The sequence below is a fragment of the Cryptomeria japonica genome, chromosome 7, assembly GCF_030272615.1.
Source record: "Cryptomeria japonica chromosome 7, Sugi_1.0, whole genome shotgun sequence".
Taxonomy (NCBI): domain Eukaryota; kingdom Viridiplantae; phylum Streptophyta; class Pinopsida; order Cupressales; family Cupressaceae; genus Cryptomeria; species Cryptomeria japonica.
In genome coordinates this window covers 645,800,454-645,815,129 of record NC_081411.1, presented here as the reverse complement: position 1 = coordinate 645,815,129, position 14,676 = coordinate 645,800,454, and positions in this window count along the sequence as shown.

The window sequence follows — 14,676 nt, the reverse complement described above, 5'->3', positions numbered from 1 at the left end:
TTTTTTCCAAAGTTTAGTGTTTTATTAGAATTATATTATCATGTTCTACACCACCATTCATATGCTTTCTATAAATTGGTAATCTCCCATAGTTAGGGCCATGCCTAGATCTAAACCTAGACCTTAAGGGATCATTTGAGATGGCCCCACCTAGATATATTTTTTTAGGAACTAGTGGATTTGTAGTACATGCACCAATGATAGACAAAAATTCATCATTTGTTCTTGTATTAGATTTATAAATTTGTCACTTTTAAATCATGATTATTCATTAAAAATTTGCTTTAAAATTAGTCAAGTTACAATAGACTGATGAAAAACACATTCCAATCAAGTGTTGGTTTAATAACAATCATTATTATACAAAACAAAAACACATGGGGATCACATCTCTTTTTCACAAAGTGGTTGGCTGAATCATACATCAATTAACACAAAGGGTGACTTGCTCATACACATGTCATAGGTATAATAATGACTAAACCATACAGAAATCAAAAGTACAATAGTGGTTAGCTCATACACACATTCGTACAATGTGAATAAATTAACATCACAAGTTCACATAAAAGAAATTACTAAATGGAAGTGGATATAGTGGATTACATGCGTATAATCCAAATACCCAATCCACAATCACATAAGCTTGTAAGTTTATCCTATTTAGAAATGGATTTTTTGTGCATCCCATTATACAACATGGATCCCATCATTTTCCTAACCCATCATCTTATATAATGACAATTAAGAATCTCATTCTACTTGATTTCATAACTAGAAAGGACATCAGTATAATGAGGTGCATAATAAGTAAGGTCATTTACACAAGTACATAGTGAATGACCAACATATACATAATGACCGAATAGCAATAGAAAGTGGATATTACATAACTATGTTGCATTTTCACATTACTCAGTTCACTAACACCTACCCTTTTAGTACATCCTAACTGGAAATAGAATTTTGATGCATCCCGTATTACATCATCATGGGTGCCAGCATCTTCCTCAACCCTATATACCATTTTTCATCATGACAAGCATTCCAGGATTACTATGCAACCATCACCAAATAAGGATTGAGTGTAAAAAATGCATCACATAATGTTATTAATATTATTCCCACAATCCATAGAAGCATCAAGTAGGTGGATTTTGACATATATTGCCCCTAGACCACTAACATAAAGTTTTTCCACCTTGGAGGGTAGTGACACCAAATATTTAACACCGCATAGCCTTGGTGATATGTTGACCAACCTTTTCACAACATGGGTGACTCATATCATTTATCACCTTCATTCTATCATTGATGCTTCACTAGACCCTAAGATATGATAGATAGGTCTAGGTATTTGTCACTTGTACAACATGGGTGACAACCAACTAGCCACTCTTACATCATAATATTGATAGATCTTGGAATTGTCACCTCCATGTTGCTAATCATATGTGATAATTATCAATTCATTGGTCAAGTATATAACATGCCTTACCCTTTTCTTCATGCCTCCTAATTTAACGCATTTTGGATCTATGTTATGAATAGGGACATCAAAAACTCTCTTCTCATTATACAATGGGTGCAAATTGTTCTTAGCATCCTTCTTTCGTACTTCATTAGATGCACACAATTTCTATAGTTGGAATGCTAAGTCAAGATCTAATTTACAATAATATTTGATTCCAACTTCATGATCATCAACACAAATTTCCCAATGGTCTTCAATTATATCAATCACATGTCAAAAAAGTGACCCCATTACTTTGCCGAATGTGCCAATTGGGTAAAATTTGTTGCATTCTATCTCCAATGGCTTCAAAGAGAATTCAAGTAATCCAACATCTATGCTATTCACAACCTTTATCTCAAGGCAAGAATGAGAACCTACCCTTACTAATGGAGCATAACCTCTACAGGCTAGGAGGCCTCCTTAATGGAGCGAAACACCGCATGTATGGCCGCCTGAACATATGCCTTGACTAAAAAATCTTTATTTTAGAAGCCAAAAACCTTCTAGTTGTTGGTACAAGAGGCTGGACCTCTGATGATGTCTCATGTTCTTACAACTCTTAGTAGAGATACAAATTTCACCATGGGGAGTTTTCATGGAAACTAATGCTTGGCTGCCCTAGAGAATTGAGTGCCATAGAGTGGAGCTAGTGGAGTCAAGCATCTAATTATCTGCTTTGAGTAAGAATAGTTGGGAAACCAAGTGAGATCCAACAACTATTGTCCTTGCTAGCCTTAAGATTTGTTGTCGAAGTTGCATGATTGTCTTGTGTCAAAGTCAAACAAATATTTTGTTTTCCATGCTTGTCAAAAGGTGAACCGAAAATAATTCTCACAAGTGGTCATAAACAACCTTGGTTATAAAAGTTCAAACAAACTCCAACAAGTCAAACACAAGTTTCATATCAAAACAAATTCTGATTAGAGGTCCAAATTTTGTTCAATTATTCATCCAACATTATAGCATGGCTTGTCAAAACATTGGAAATCCTAGTTTCAAAATTCATGTCACTTAGGTTAGGTTTTGCATAGTTCAAACCCTAGGTTTTAGGTCACATAGACATTACCTTTCATTTTAGCGTCCTCATTTTGCACTTAGGTTTAAAATCATTTCCCTAAGTCTTCATTTCATTGTCATACCCAAGCTAGATTTTCACTTAGGTGATATTTTTACATTTTCATTGTCATACTAAAATTAGGTCTTGGCTTAGGTTGCATTTTGCATTTACAAAGTCATTGGTCCTCACATATCCATATCACATTGGCTTTATCATTGCATTGTGCAAACCCTAGTCTTGTCTTAGCTTGATCTTCTCATATCATTTCATATCTCCAAGTCATAACATATTTTGAGGTCATTTTCATATCATATCTTGGGTTCATATCCCTAAGTCATTGTCATTATCATTATCCTCTTACATAATAGTCTCAAAATTAGGTTTTTCCAAACTTGAAAAATCAAAACTTTAGATTAAATCCTAAGTCATTGTTAGGGAGTCTTGACCTTGTCCAACATTTGTCCTTTTTCTATCAACATCATTTTGTCAAACCTAGCTTAGTATCCAAGTGTATAGGTGAGACATTGTAAATTTATCCTATTGTCATTTTGTCCTTTGTCCTTTTAAGGTTTAGACTTCAGTTCAATTTCCTAAGGTTCACGTCTTTAGGTTTTCATTTCAAAAGGTTGTCCAAAATTTTCAAAAAGACCAAAAACATAAGCTGCATTGTCAATCATCTAGGTTGCACTTAGTTGCATACCTTTGTCATTCCAAAAATTCCAAAATAATAAAAACATAAGTTGCATTATCATTGCACTTAGTTTCATATCATTATCATTTAAAAAAATCAAAAATCCCAAAATCATTGCATAGTGACATTTCCATTGAAACAAGATTCCAAGATCTCATGATGCAACAAAGTTTGGCATATCAACTAGTGATTTGTCCAATCAATAACACAATGCAATCAAGTTTTAATCCAAGGAAATCACAATTATATCCAACTCAACAACAAGAAACTATTGATCAAACTTTTTATGATGAAACAAGTGTCCAAATACGACAACCATAAGAGAAACTAGCTCAAGAAATGGAGATATTTGAACAAAAAGTGAAAAAGAGTGCAGAGTCTAGATCCCAAATGATGAAAATGCTTCAAAAATTTCCATATCCAAATCCAAACATTGAGCTGATTGATGTAAAATCTCTCATTGAATGATCGAACATGCCAGCTCCCATCTCTCAAATAGAGATGATAAAACAATTTCAAACAACAAGCACAAATTTTGACCAAATCCCAAGTCAACCTTCATTGAATCAAACCCTGGTCAATCAAATCTTGAAACAACAACCAAGGATCCAACAACAACCAATCATCCAACATTTCAAGACAAAAAATCCAATGACTCAACATACACAGCCAATAGTCCAACTTGTCCAACCAACACAATAAAAGGTACAATTTCAACAATATGCTCAGCCAAACACAATGTCAACAATTCGTTCAACCAACTGTGGATTATCAACAACAACAATATCAGTCAGCAAATCAACGTCAACAAATACAACCAAATGTTCAAAAATAAAAGTTGCAACACACACCAAGCCAAACTTCAAACATGTCAGGATAATTCAACGGAAATCCAATTCAAAACATCACACCAAACCAAAACCAAATCACTATCAAACAAGTCCAAAATCCAAACATAACCATGTCAAAACCTTGCAAGGATTCAAATGCGTCTCCCAAGAAAGGTAGCTCTTTTACACAACTCTTAAAGAGAATCCTAAGTGATTCTTATGAGAAAGATCAAAATTGTTTACCCATGTCTAGCGATGGCTCACCACCCTGTCATAAACAAATTGGCTCTCTAGTGACATCTATTCCTACACCTTTTGAAAATCTACAAGAGCCTTCTAAATCATCCACATCAAATGATACACCGAAGGATGAAATTCCGCAAGGGCTATACATAATTGATTGCAAAGCTGATCCAATTCATGATGCAAGTCCCTATCATGCTCCAAAAATGCTAGATCCAATTCCACCATGTGCTTCACTTCCCACAAAACCTATTAGAGGACCCTATTCAAAGTCCATCTTCCTTGTATCAAAACATTTATTCCTTGCCAGAATCCCTCACACATGTTCAAAGTACATCTCCCTCATGTCAAAGCATTGATTCCTTGCTAGAATCCCTCACACATATCCAAAGTCAAACTCCATGTCAAGAGGATAATTTAGAGCACAAAGAAATGAGTCCTAAAACAAAACAATATAAAGATCCTCCAACCTTATTAGTCCATCTAATTGTTGACCAAGATCACATCTTCCCAGACACCCATGATGATTCTGCCATCCCTAACCATCTTATCCAAAGTCTCGTTGACACTTGAATCCCTACAAAAAGTCAAAATATCCCTCCCATCCTTTCTGATGATCCCATTGAAAGTCAAGAGCAAAAAATATTTAAAGAGGAATCCAATGATCTTCCTCCTTGTCAAGATCAGAGCATCCTTCCATATTCATGTCCATCTCAAAAGCCTTTCATCCCTTTAAATCCTCCACAAGATTCCTTTGTTCCTCCATCTCCATGTCCTAATTCTCCATATATACTCCAAGATCTCATTTCTTTTGATGATTCCCTTATTCTTCCCATTCTGTCTCATGAAGAGCTTGTCATCAATCCATGTCCACCACACGATCGTAATCCCTCTCATGATCCTGATCCCCCTCATGATTCTAACATGTTGACGCTTGACATGTTAATGAACCCACTACATGCACGATGGGTTCCTCCACTTTAGTTCAGTTTGATCCACTTCACGATCCCATCATTTCCATCATATCATATCCACCTCATAATGGACTCGCATCTTCTTCCCAAAGAAAAGAGTATCCTACATGTCATAAAGGCAAAGGGGTAGACCTTGATAAGCAAGAACCCCTCCATATTAAAGAAACTCCTAATGGTCATGGCCTCAGTGACATTCCTCAAGATGTTGGTATCCCTACCAAACTTGAATCCAAATATATGTGTTCGCCTTCATCCCTTCCATCCATTTTAGGTCCTTATATCCCTTCATACCTTATGCAAGATCAACAAAGGCACACATCTTCGAGAAACTTCCACCTATCAAAAAGACCTTCATATCATTCCTAGCCATCCATACGTTCATTTCCTTCTCCAAGCAATTTGGATGCCAAGCATAAAAGTTATAAGTCTAGCAATCCACAAGTATTCAAGGATCAACATGTCCAATCTAATCGACACATCAAAACAAAGAAAAAGAAGTATCCAAAATGCCACAAAGGCCCATTGCTCAAAAACAAAAAGTCAAAGGCTAAATGGGTTCCTAAATCCCTTGTGCAAGCAATGCAAACCAAGGAACCACACAAAAATGAAAAATAAAAAAACCATGTGGATCCCTAAGCAGCTCCTTGAAGAAGACCGATTTAAAGAACAATCCAAATTGCTACTCCTCCATCCAAATCTTTCAAATCTATTCCTCCATCACCTCCTTCATCCATTTTGGGTCCTTATTTCCCAAAATCCATGACCTTTCCTCCATGAAAATCTCAAAATCTCATATCTACTTTCCCTCCATTAGTTCACTACACCTCAAGATGTGTGCCAATGTTGATCTTGCCAACATTTCCATCTGTTCAAGCCCAATTCCTCCAATTCCCTATCCATTATCCAATGCATATTTTCCATCCTTCTATCCCATTAATCCAATCTTTTGCATAAATCTTGGCCTTAGTCCCATTTCATTTCCATGTCATTATCTTGCCAACATCTTTGAGCATACTTTTAATAGTCATGGTCCATTTTCAAGGCTACAATCCAAAAAAACAAGGTGCTTGAGTCCTTCTTTCATCTCCTATCATATGTCTACTGGTGAAAACCTGGCAAACAGGCGCCTTGGGCAAGTGCCATGATGAAAACCTGGCAAACATGCGTCATACTTAGTCTATGAACTTCTTGCATACCATATTTGGGGGAAGGTTTCATCCATTTTGTCATGTCCTGTTATCCTTCATTATCTTATCATCCGTCATTATCATATTGTACCCCTGTCATACCCTCAATTATCCTATCATCCCTCATATCCATACTCCTCTTCCACCTTTGATCTTGACAAGGCTGAGGATATTCATGAATACCATGCATCCTATTCGTAGATTTCCATCTATCACAACTTTTGGTCTTTATCCATGGGCTTATCACAACCTTTCATCCATATTCCTTGGCTTATTGCAACCTTCAGTCCATATTCCTTATCCTATTCATGTCCCTTATACATTCTTGACCTTGCTTTTCCTATCCATATCCTATGACTATCCATACACTCTTTTTCTTTCCTTGATCATGATCCAACACAAGGACGTAAAATGTAAAACGTGGTTTCAAAAACCTCTTGACATGTCTCTCATGCCATTCCATTACTTTACATTGTCATATCTAGTCCTTTATCCCATCGCGCGATCGCCCTTGGAAATTGAATTTGCTCCATCTCCATCATAAATGGCCTTTGTTTTTCCTCTATCCACCAACATTTCAGCAGGCTTCTTTATCCAATTACCATATTCCTCGCCTTGCTAGACATTGGGGGCAAAATCCTGAAAAAATCAAATAAAGTCTTGAAAAAATAATTAAAAAAACAAAATAAAGTCTTGAAAAAATCAATAAAAAAATTGAAAAATGACTTGAAAAAAATCCCTAAAAATCGAAAAACATCCTGAAATAATTCAAAAAAATGTAAAATATCCTAAAAAAAAGCACCAAAAATTGAAAAATTCACTAAAACCCTAAAAATTGGAAAACATCAAAATCGAAATAACATTCACTTGCATTTCATCTCGTCAATAAATTGGCTCTTTTGAACATAGACATATGTTTTAGCGGACATCAAGCAGAAATCACATTAAACTATGTGCTTTAACTAATCATGCATTAATAGATGAACTTTTCAATCAACCAAGCATTCAAACTGATCAAACTTGTCTTATTAATCAATCAACATCAATATCATTGGTCCTTTGTCAATATTATCATGGCTCTTATACAGGGTGTAGTTTACTCAAAACCAGACTGTGTCTTGTCTTAGACGGGGTACTGCATTCCCTGAAACTAGATAGCATGATCGTCCTATCATTAAAACACAACATTATCACATTTGGCAACAAGATCAGAATGGTTGTTTGACTTGTTTGATTTTTTGAATCTTTTTTTTTCATTGATTTATCTTTGATCATGTTCCTATGCTACTCAATGATGTCACTAAGTGATTTAGAGTAGTTGGGATGGCTTATGGTCTTTCTTGTTTTTCATTTTCTGTTTGTGGAGTCTTTCATAAAATTATGGGGCAACCACACATAATGTCTTAGGGTGGTTGAACCATTCCTTGTCTGCAACATGCCTGTCTTATGCAAAGGGATTGCATTATTACCCTGGCCTTCATTGCCATGGTACACCACATCCATTTTGCTATACTAATCATTCTTCACTTCTCATTTGCATTTATTTTGGCTAACATTTCTTCTATCCCATCAATCCTTCTATCTATTCATCAAATCAATCATTATCATGCTATATATTCGATCTGATCAATCGATAATTTCTTCATTTGATATCAATCAACCCTTTCCTACAATCAATTAACATTCTTCACTTCTTACTAACATTTTTCTCTTTTCTCATTTTTCTCTTTCAGATAACATTCTTCTCTTCTTCCGAGAGATCATTCATTTCTTTCATACATAAACAATCTCTCGAGGGGGCATCCTACCTCCATCCTTTGGTCTACTGGGGCCTAATTTCTCAAAAAAAAAAAATTGAAACAACGCTCAGAATCACATTGTCTCAAAAAGGGGCAAAATGTAGACACGGAAAATTGTCACACTTTTCACTAACCTTTTTCATCTATATTGATTACATAATTTTAATTATTTAATTAGTACTAATTTTCTTCTTCTAACTTCCTAAAATTAAATAATTCTTCTTCATTATTTAATTAATGTTCATCATTGTCTCTTTCTAATCAATTAATCTTGATCTTAATCAGCTAATCATAACTATTCTTATTTGATTAAATAATTCGCTAAATTATTTCATTCATTTATTCGAAGATAATTATTCCTCTATGATTAAATAATTATTTTAATTATTTAATCTCCTTCTGCAAATTATTCAAATTAAATAAAATTTTAAATTATTTAATTATCATCTGTGGATGAAATAAATAAATTTATCTATTTATTTATGACCCCACCTATCTCTTCCACTTTCTAATTTTTATCTCATTTATCTCTTCAACTTGCTAATTTGGTATTTATGAGAAGATAATTAAAGATTTTATTATTTATTTTCATAATATCTTCTCATTTGCTTTCTTCTATCTTCATCCTTCCCTGAATGGCAGCTCTGTTGTGCACTCAATCTTATCTGTTGATTATTTTTTGTCTCGAATCAATCTTAGTCATTCAATTAATCCTCAATTTTTCTATAAATTGAGCTCTCATTGCTCATTTTCAACAACCATATTTCGAGTATCCTTACACTGTTGATTTCATCTCTATTTTTCCATCATCTTGCTTGTAGCACACTTGCTTTGTAGGTGAGATCCACAAACATCATATTTGAAGGAGAAAGAAATCCAATGGAGGAACAATGAAGGAAATACATGCTTTGGTTTGCATTTTAATTTTAGTATTTTACCTTCATTTCCTTTATTGATTGTATTAGGACTCATTTTCATAACTTGTTAGTTTTTGTGGTTAGCTAGCTCATATGTTATGATGCTTATACCCGATTTCCTACAATAACTTTAAGGTTTAAGGATTAGGTTTTATAGTGGGTTTCAAATTTTTATTCATGTTTTTAGTGTTTAGAGATTAGAGAAGTTATAATATGTTTACATGGATTAAATGATAAGAATACAACTATATTGAGAAGGGCAGGGTGGGATTATATATAGGGATTTTAAATTTCTTCAAAACTTTTTGTTTTTCCATCATTTGTCTTCTTAAGAGTCTCTTTGGAATCTTCCTTGAATGTCTAATTTTCTTTATAGCCACATCTTATTTTATTTGATGGTGATCTTTTCTCATTAATGATGTCATCTGGTGTTTCAGTTCTCTTTTCAAACTTGAGACTTCTCTTCAACTTAGTGGTTGTTTTCTCTAGTTCCTTCCTTAGAGAAGCAATTTTAGATTCTAACCTTTCATATTTTTCTTCCTTGATTTTTAATTAGGTTCTCACATCTTCTTCACTCTTTTTGTTTTCTTCAATTTGAGCTTTTAAATCTACGATCACTTCTTCAAATTCTTCACAAATTTTTGCCTTTGATCCGCACTTCTCTTGAAAGTGTATTTTTAGTTTGATAATTATCTCCGCAGACTCTTTATGGTTTTGTATCAACTCTACATTAGATTTAATTAACTCTCAAAACTGTAGCTCAAGTTTTTGTTTGTTCTTTCTAAGATTTTTAATCTCATCTATAGTGTGATAGAATTCTTTCTCAAAACTTTCCTCATCATCATATTCATTATTCATATCATCATTCTCACCATATTGTTTTGAATCCTCTTCTAATTTCATCTCGTTTTTACTCGCAACATGGTCTTCTCTTTCAAAAAATTCATTTTCTATTGCTAAGGGTGTTCTATTTATTATTTCATTTCTTGCATTTTTTGCTTTGTCATCAATAACTTGCTTGCTATTTCCTTTTCCCTTACTTCCTTTTCTCTCCTTTTCTCTTTGGCATATGTGTTCCCTTGATCTACCTACAAGTGTTTAGACTTGTTCCAAGGAACTGACTCTGATACCAATTGATAACACACAATTATAATGAGAAGAGGGGGTGAATCAGTATATCAACAACTTTTATCAATTTAAACTTTATCAATCACAGGAGCATCATATATTTAATTTCAACAATCATGCACATGAGAAGAACACAATAACACAATATTTAAGTGGAAGCCCTTATGAGAGAAAACCACAACAAATTACTTGCTTATATAATAATCTGTTACAAATTTCATAGGCTTAACCTACAAAAGGCACCCATCACCTCATTCAATTCGTGAGCACTTACCCAATAGAGTCACTGAACCCTCATTCAATTCGTAAACACTAACTCACTAGAGCCACCGATCCCTCATTCTCTTAGAGGCACCAACCACCCATTCAAATTCCACCTTATAAGTGACGCTTCTTCAACAAATGATGGTTAATCTTTTTCTCCACAAATTTTGCTATAGCTCTCTGTTTCAAACTATTATAATAACCTCCTAAAATTTGTTATTGATTGATTTCCATCTGCTTAAATCTTCATATATTCTTGATACCAAATTTACATACATTCTTCTTTCAATTCTTCATTTATTCTTACAAATATTCCTTATATGTATACATATAGACACACATATATACATATCCATACATATATCTTCATTATTCTTTTCACAAATATATCTAAATACATGCCTAATGTTTCCTTTAAGAATTCACCTTTTGCCATCAAATCTGATCATGAATTCTTTACAACCTTCTTAATGCTTAACAAATCCTATCTTTTAAATATGATGTTATGGTTAAGCATCTACAACTTTTACAGTCCATCTTGTTACATTTTATATCATGCAAAATACCTTCCAAGAAATGCCTTTTATTTAAAAGACATGACTTGTCTAAATGAAGAGTTTTCTTCAAGAGAGGCAACTTCTAAGCATTAATTTGATTCATGCATCAAACAATAATTATATGTTATTAGCCGATAGGCTATATATTGTGGGGAACTCCCCACTGGAATCTACATTTTTCATGTCAAATTTTTTCCATCGAATTTTTCAGACTACGGCAATGTCTATCCAGCATTCAGAATTTACCATTGACTGTATTTAATAATTAATTGAAAAAAAAAACTCATTATATTTTAATTTTTAATTATTTAAAAAACACGACTAAATGATAAGTCTGGATGCTTCATAGACAATGACATTTTTGACACGGCTATTTACAAATTTGGTCAAAGTCTACAAAGGGTTTTTTCCACTGCTTGATCGGCCTTTCCGACCGCTCAGTCACTTACATTAGCTGAAAAGATAGCCGGCCCTGCCATTTTAATCGGTCATCTGTGCTGCAATGTGTGATCAAAGTGGATTCATAGGGAACTCGATCGAATCCCTTAAAAGAAAAGACCAAAGTGAACAAGAACATTTTGGGACCGGCTTTTAGCGCTCCGAGAGAATCAACAGCAATAATTTTTTGGTCCCCTGCCCAACAGGCCCAATTAGCTTGTCTGGTTCTCTGACCAATAGATTTGTGAAAAGTTTCTCTTTGGGTTAATAAGGACTCTAAGGTGAGGGAAGCCATGAATGTAATTCTACACCCAGAAAAATTCAGAAACATCCCCAATATGGAAAAAAAAAAACCGGAAATGGCAGGAGACAAGAAGGAATCACCAGAGGACACCTAGAAGTCCCAGTATATTTAATTATTGATTTTTGATCAGACAGTTAATGACAATATATCATTGAAATCTGTTAAGAATAATCGTGTCATCAATTGTTCAATTAATACTCCAATATTTATCATTGAGAGTTTTCAAGATTGAAAGGTTGAGATAACAGGCATTTGCATTTCAGTATATGTAATTATTGATTCCTGATCAGACTGTTAATGACATAATATCATTGAAATCTGTTAAGAATAATCCTGTCATCAATTATCCAATTGATACTCTAACGTTTATACCGAAATAGAGTGGATCAAATAAAACATCAGACAACCACAACATGCAAACTGTTTGACATAGCGCTTGAGTATTAATCATTTTTGAAAGTGAGCAAACTCAGAAAATAAGATTCACATCTTCAAGCATGCAAACTGTTTGTCAAAATGTCGAAACACTAAATTGAGAGAGCATGTACAGAAGTTTGTGTGTTGAACTGGACTCGGGTTATTGCAGAAACTTCTTTTTGCTATTGTGAGCGGTCCTTTATCTTCAATAATCAAGCTATGTTGTGATGCCTCCGTTTTATGTAGTAGAATAACCCTGTATTATGCAACAAGGCTGTGTGCTACGATATATGAGGTAATATAAGAGTCGTTTATTTTTTGGTAAGGAAAGATTTGTTAGTAGCCTGGTATATCAATAAATAGATTAAATCCTTATAATGTCCACAATAATTCAAATATAAAAGTGGACTTTTTCAATGAGTTAAAAGTAATCACAGAATTGAACATGAAGTCATGAAGATTTTAATAGAGCTAATTTAAGAAGTTAGAGCTAGCTGTGTTTTTGATTACGGGAAAAACAGGTTTTGAAGGGACCCCGAAACCCTTTACATAAGAACCTTAAAAGATAAGAGCATTAAGAAACAAGATGGGGCAGACTGCAAAAAAACCAGTAAAGAACTGGGCAAAAGTCAGCACAAAAGCCCATGGAAGAGGTCAAGGCAATGTTTTTCATATTCGCCCTAGTCCTTTTGGCCGCACCTCCAGGAGCACTATCCACATTCCCAGTCTTAGTAGCAGCATCATCAACATCAAGGTCCACAACAGGTTTGGTAGGGTTGGGGCCATCAAGGTATTTGGCATTTTCCTCCATGTTCCTTGTCACAGAGTTGAGGATATCCGGAATCAGAATCAAGAAGTTCTTCATGGCTTCCTTTCCTTCCTCCAACTTGTCTAGCTTCTCAACTTTTTCGTCCATTACCTTTTTTCACTGCTCCAGGTTACTTTCACCTTTTTTTCCCTGATTATTAATTCTTTCATATACCCACCTATCAAAACCCAGACGAGCATCAGACTGGTTCTTGAGCTTATCGAGAAGTTAGAGCTAGGTATGTTATACTTTAGGTTACAAAGGTTATGTAAAATTTATTATAGTTATGGACAATAGTTAATATAATCACAATTACGATAAAAATAAATAAATTATCCTCTAGCATGATTTAGGTTTCAATTAAGTCATAATTATAGTGTATGAGTTTTATAGATATTTATTGATTATATAACATTAAAATTTCATTATCTTAATAATACCATCTAAGCAATTTCATTTATAGATTGGTGTAGAACATTTAATTCCAATAATTATAAATATGCATTTCTTTTCATTTGAAGTGACACATTGTTTGTTACATAGATAAGATATATTTAATATGTTTAAAAAATAATCATAATAATTAATCAAATTAAAATCATATCTAACATTATTAAAAAAACTTCATTTTAACAGATAACTCTTATTTTCTTTGAAGGAAAAAAAATTAGATTGGTCTAGAACATTTAATTTTAATAACTCTATAAAACATTTAATTTTAATAACTCTATAAATATACATTCTTTTCATTTGAAGTGACACATTGTTTATTAAGTTTAGTTCCTTTCTCAATTCATCTATTTGTATTTACATATTCTTCCATATATTTGATTTGATCTTACTATTATTTCCATTTTAAAAAGATGGAATATAATTGTTTCTAATTTTTAATTTTTTTTTAATAAGATTGTCTTATATATGATTTTGGAAACTTGTTATATTAAAAATAATTAGTTAATACAAAATATACATAATTAATATTATTTAAAATAATGAGATTATATGACATGAGTCCAAATTCAGAATTTTCAAAGTCAAATTTTGCCAATGCTTGCATTTTTTTCCCCTAATCTTTGGTTTCCTACATGGTATTTAGACATTATCTAGAATTAAAAAAAGAAGAGAAATTATATTTTATATTAGAGTGCAATTGTGAGGGTTAATTCTTTGGGTTAAAATGATTATGTACAACATGTTTATACTGTAAGCTAAATTTCTTATCCCTCCATATTCAATTTTCAAATATTCATTTATTGCAATCATAAATTTCTCCCTAGTAGGATTCTCTCAAATAGCTACCTATAGAAAATAGAACCATGAAGAAAGCATCCTTAAATTCTATCATGATCACAGTTATTATAAAAATTTGATATTTTTGTAAACTTTATTTTTTAAAAATTAATTTGCATTTATTCATATTTTACATTTCAAAATTTTAAAATCTTTCAATACATTATTAAAAATATATATATTGCTATCGATATAATCCTTACACCTTTTGGTACAAATGCTCGTTATTACAAGTAGCAGCATAAAGATAAATTAC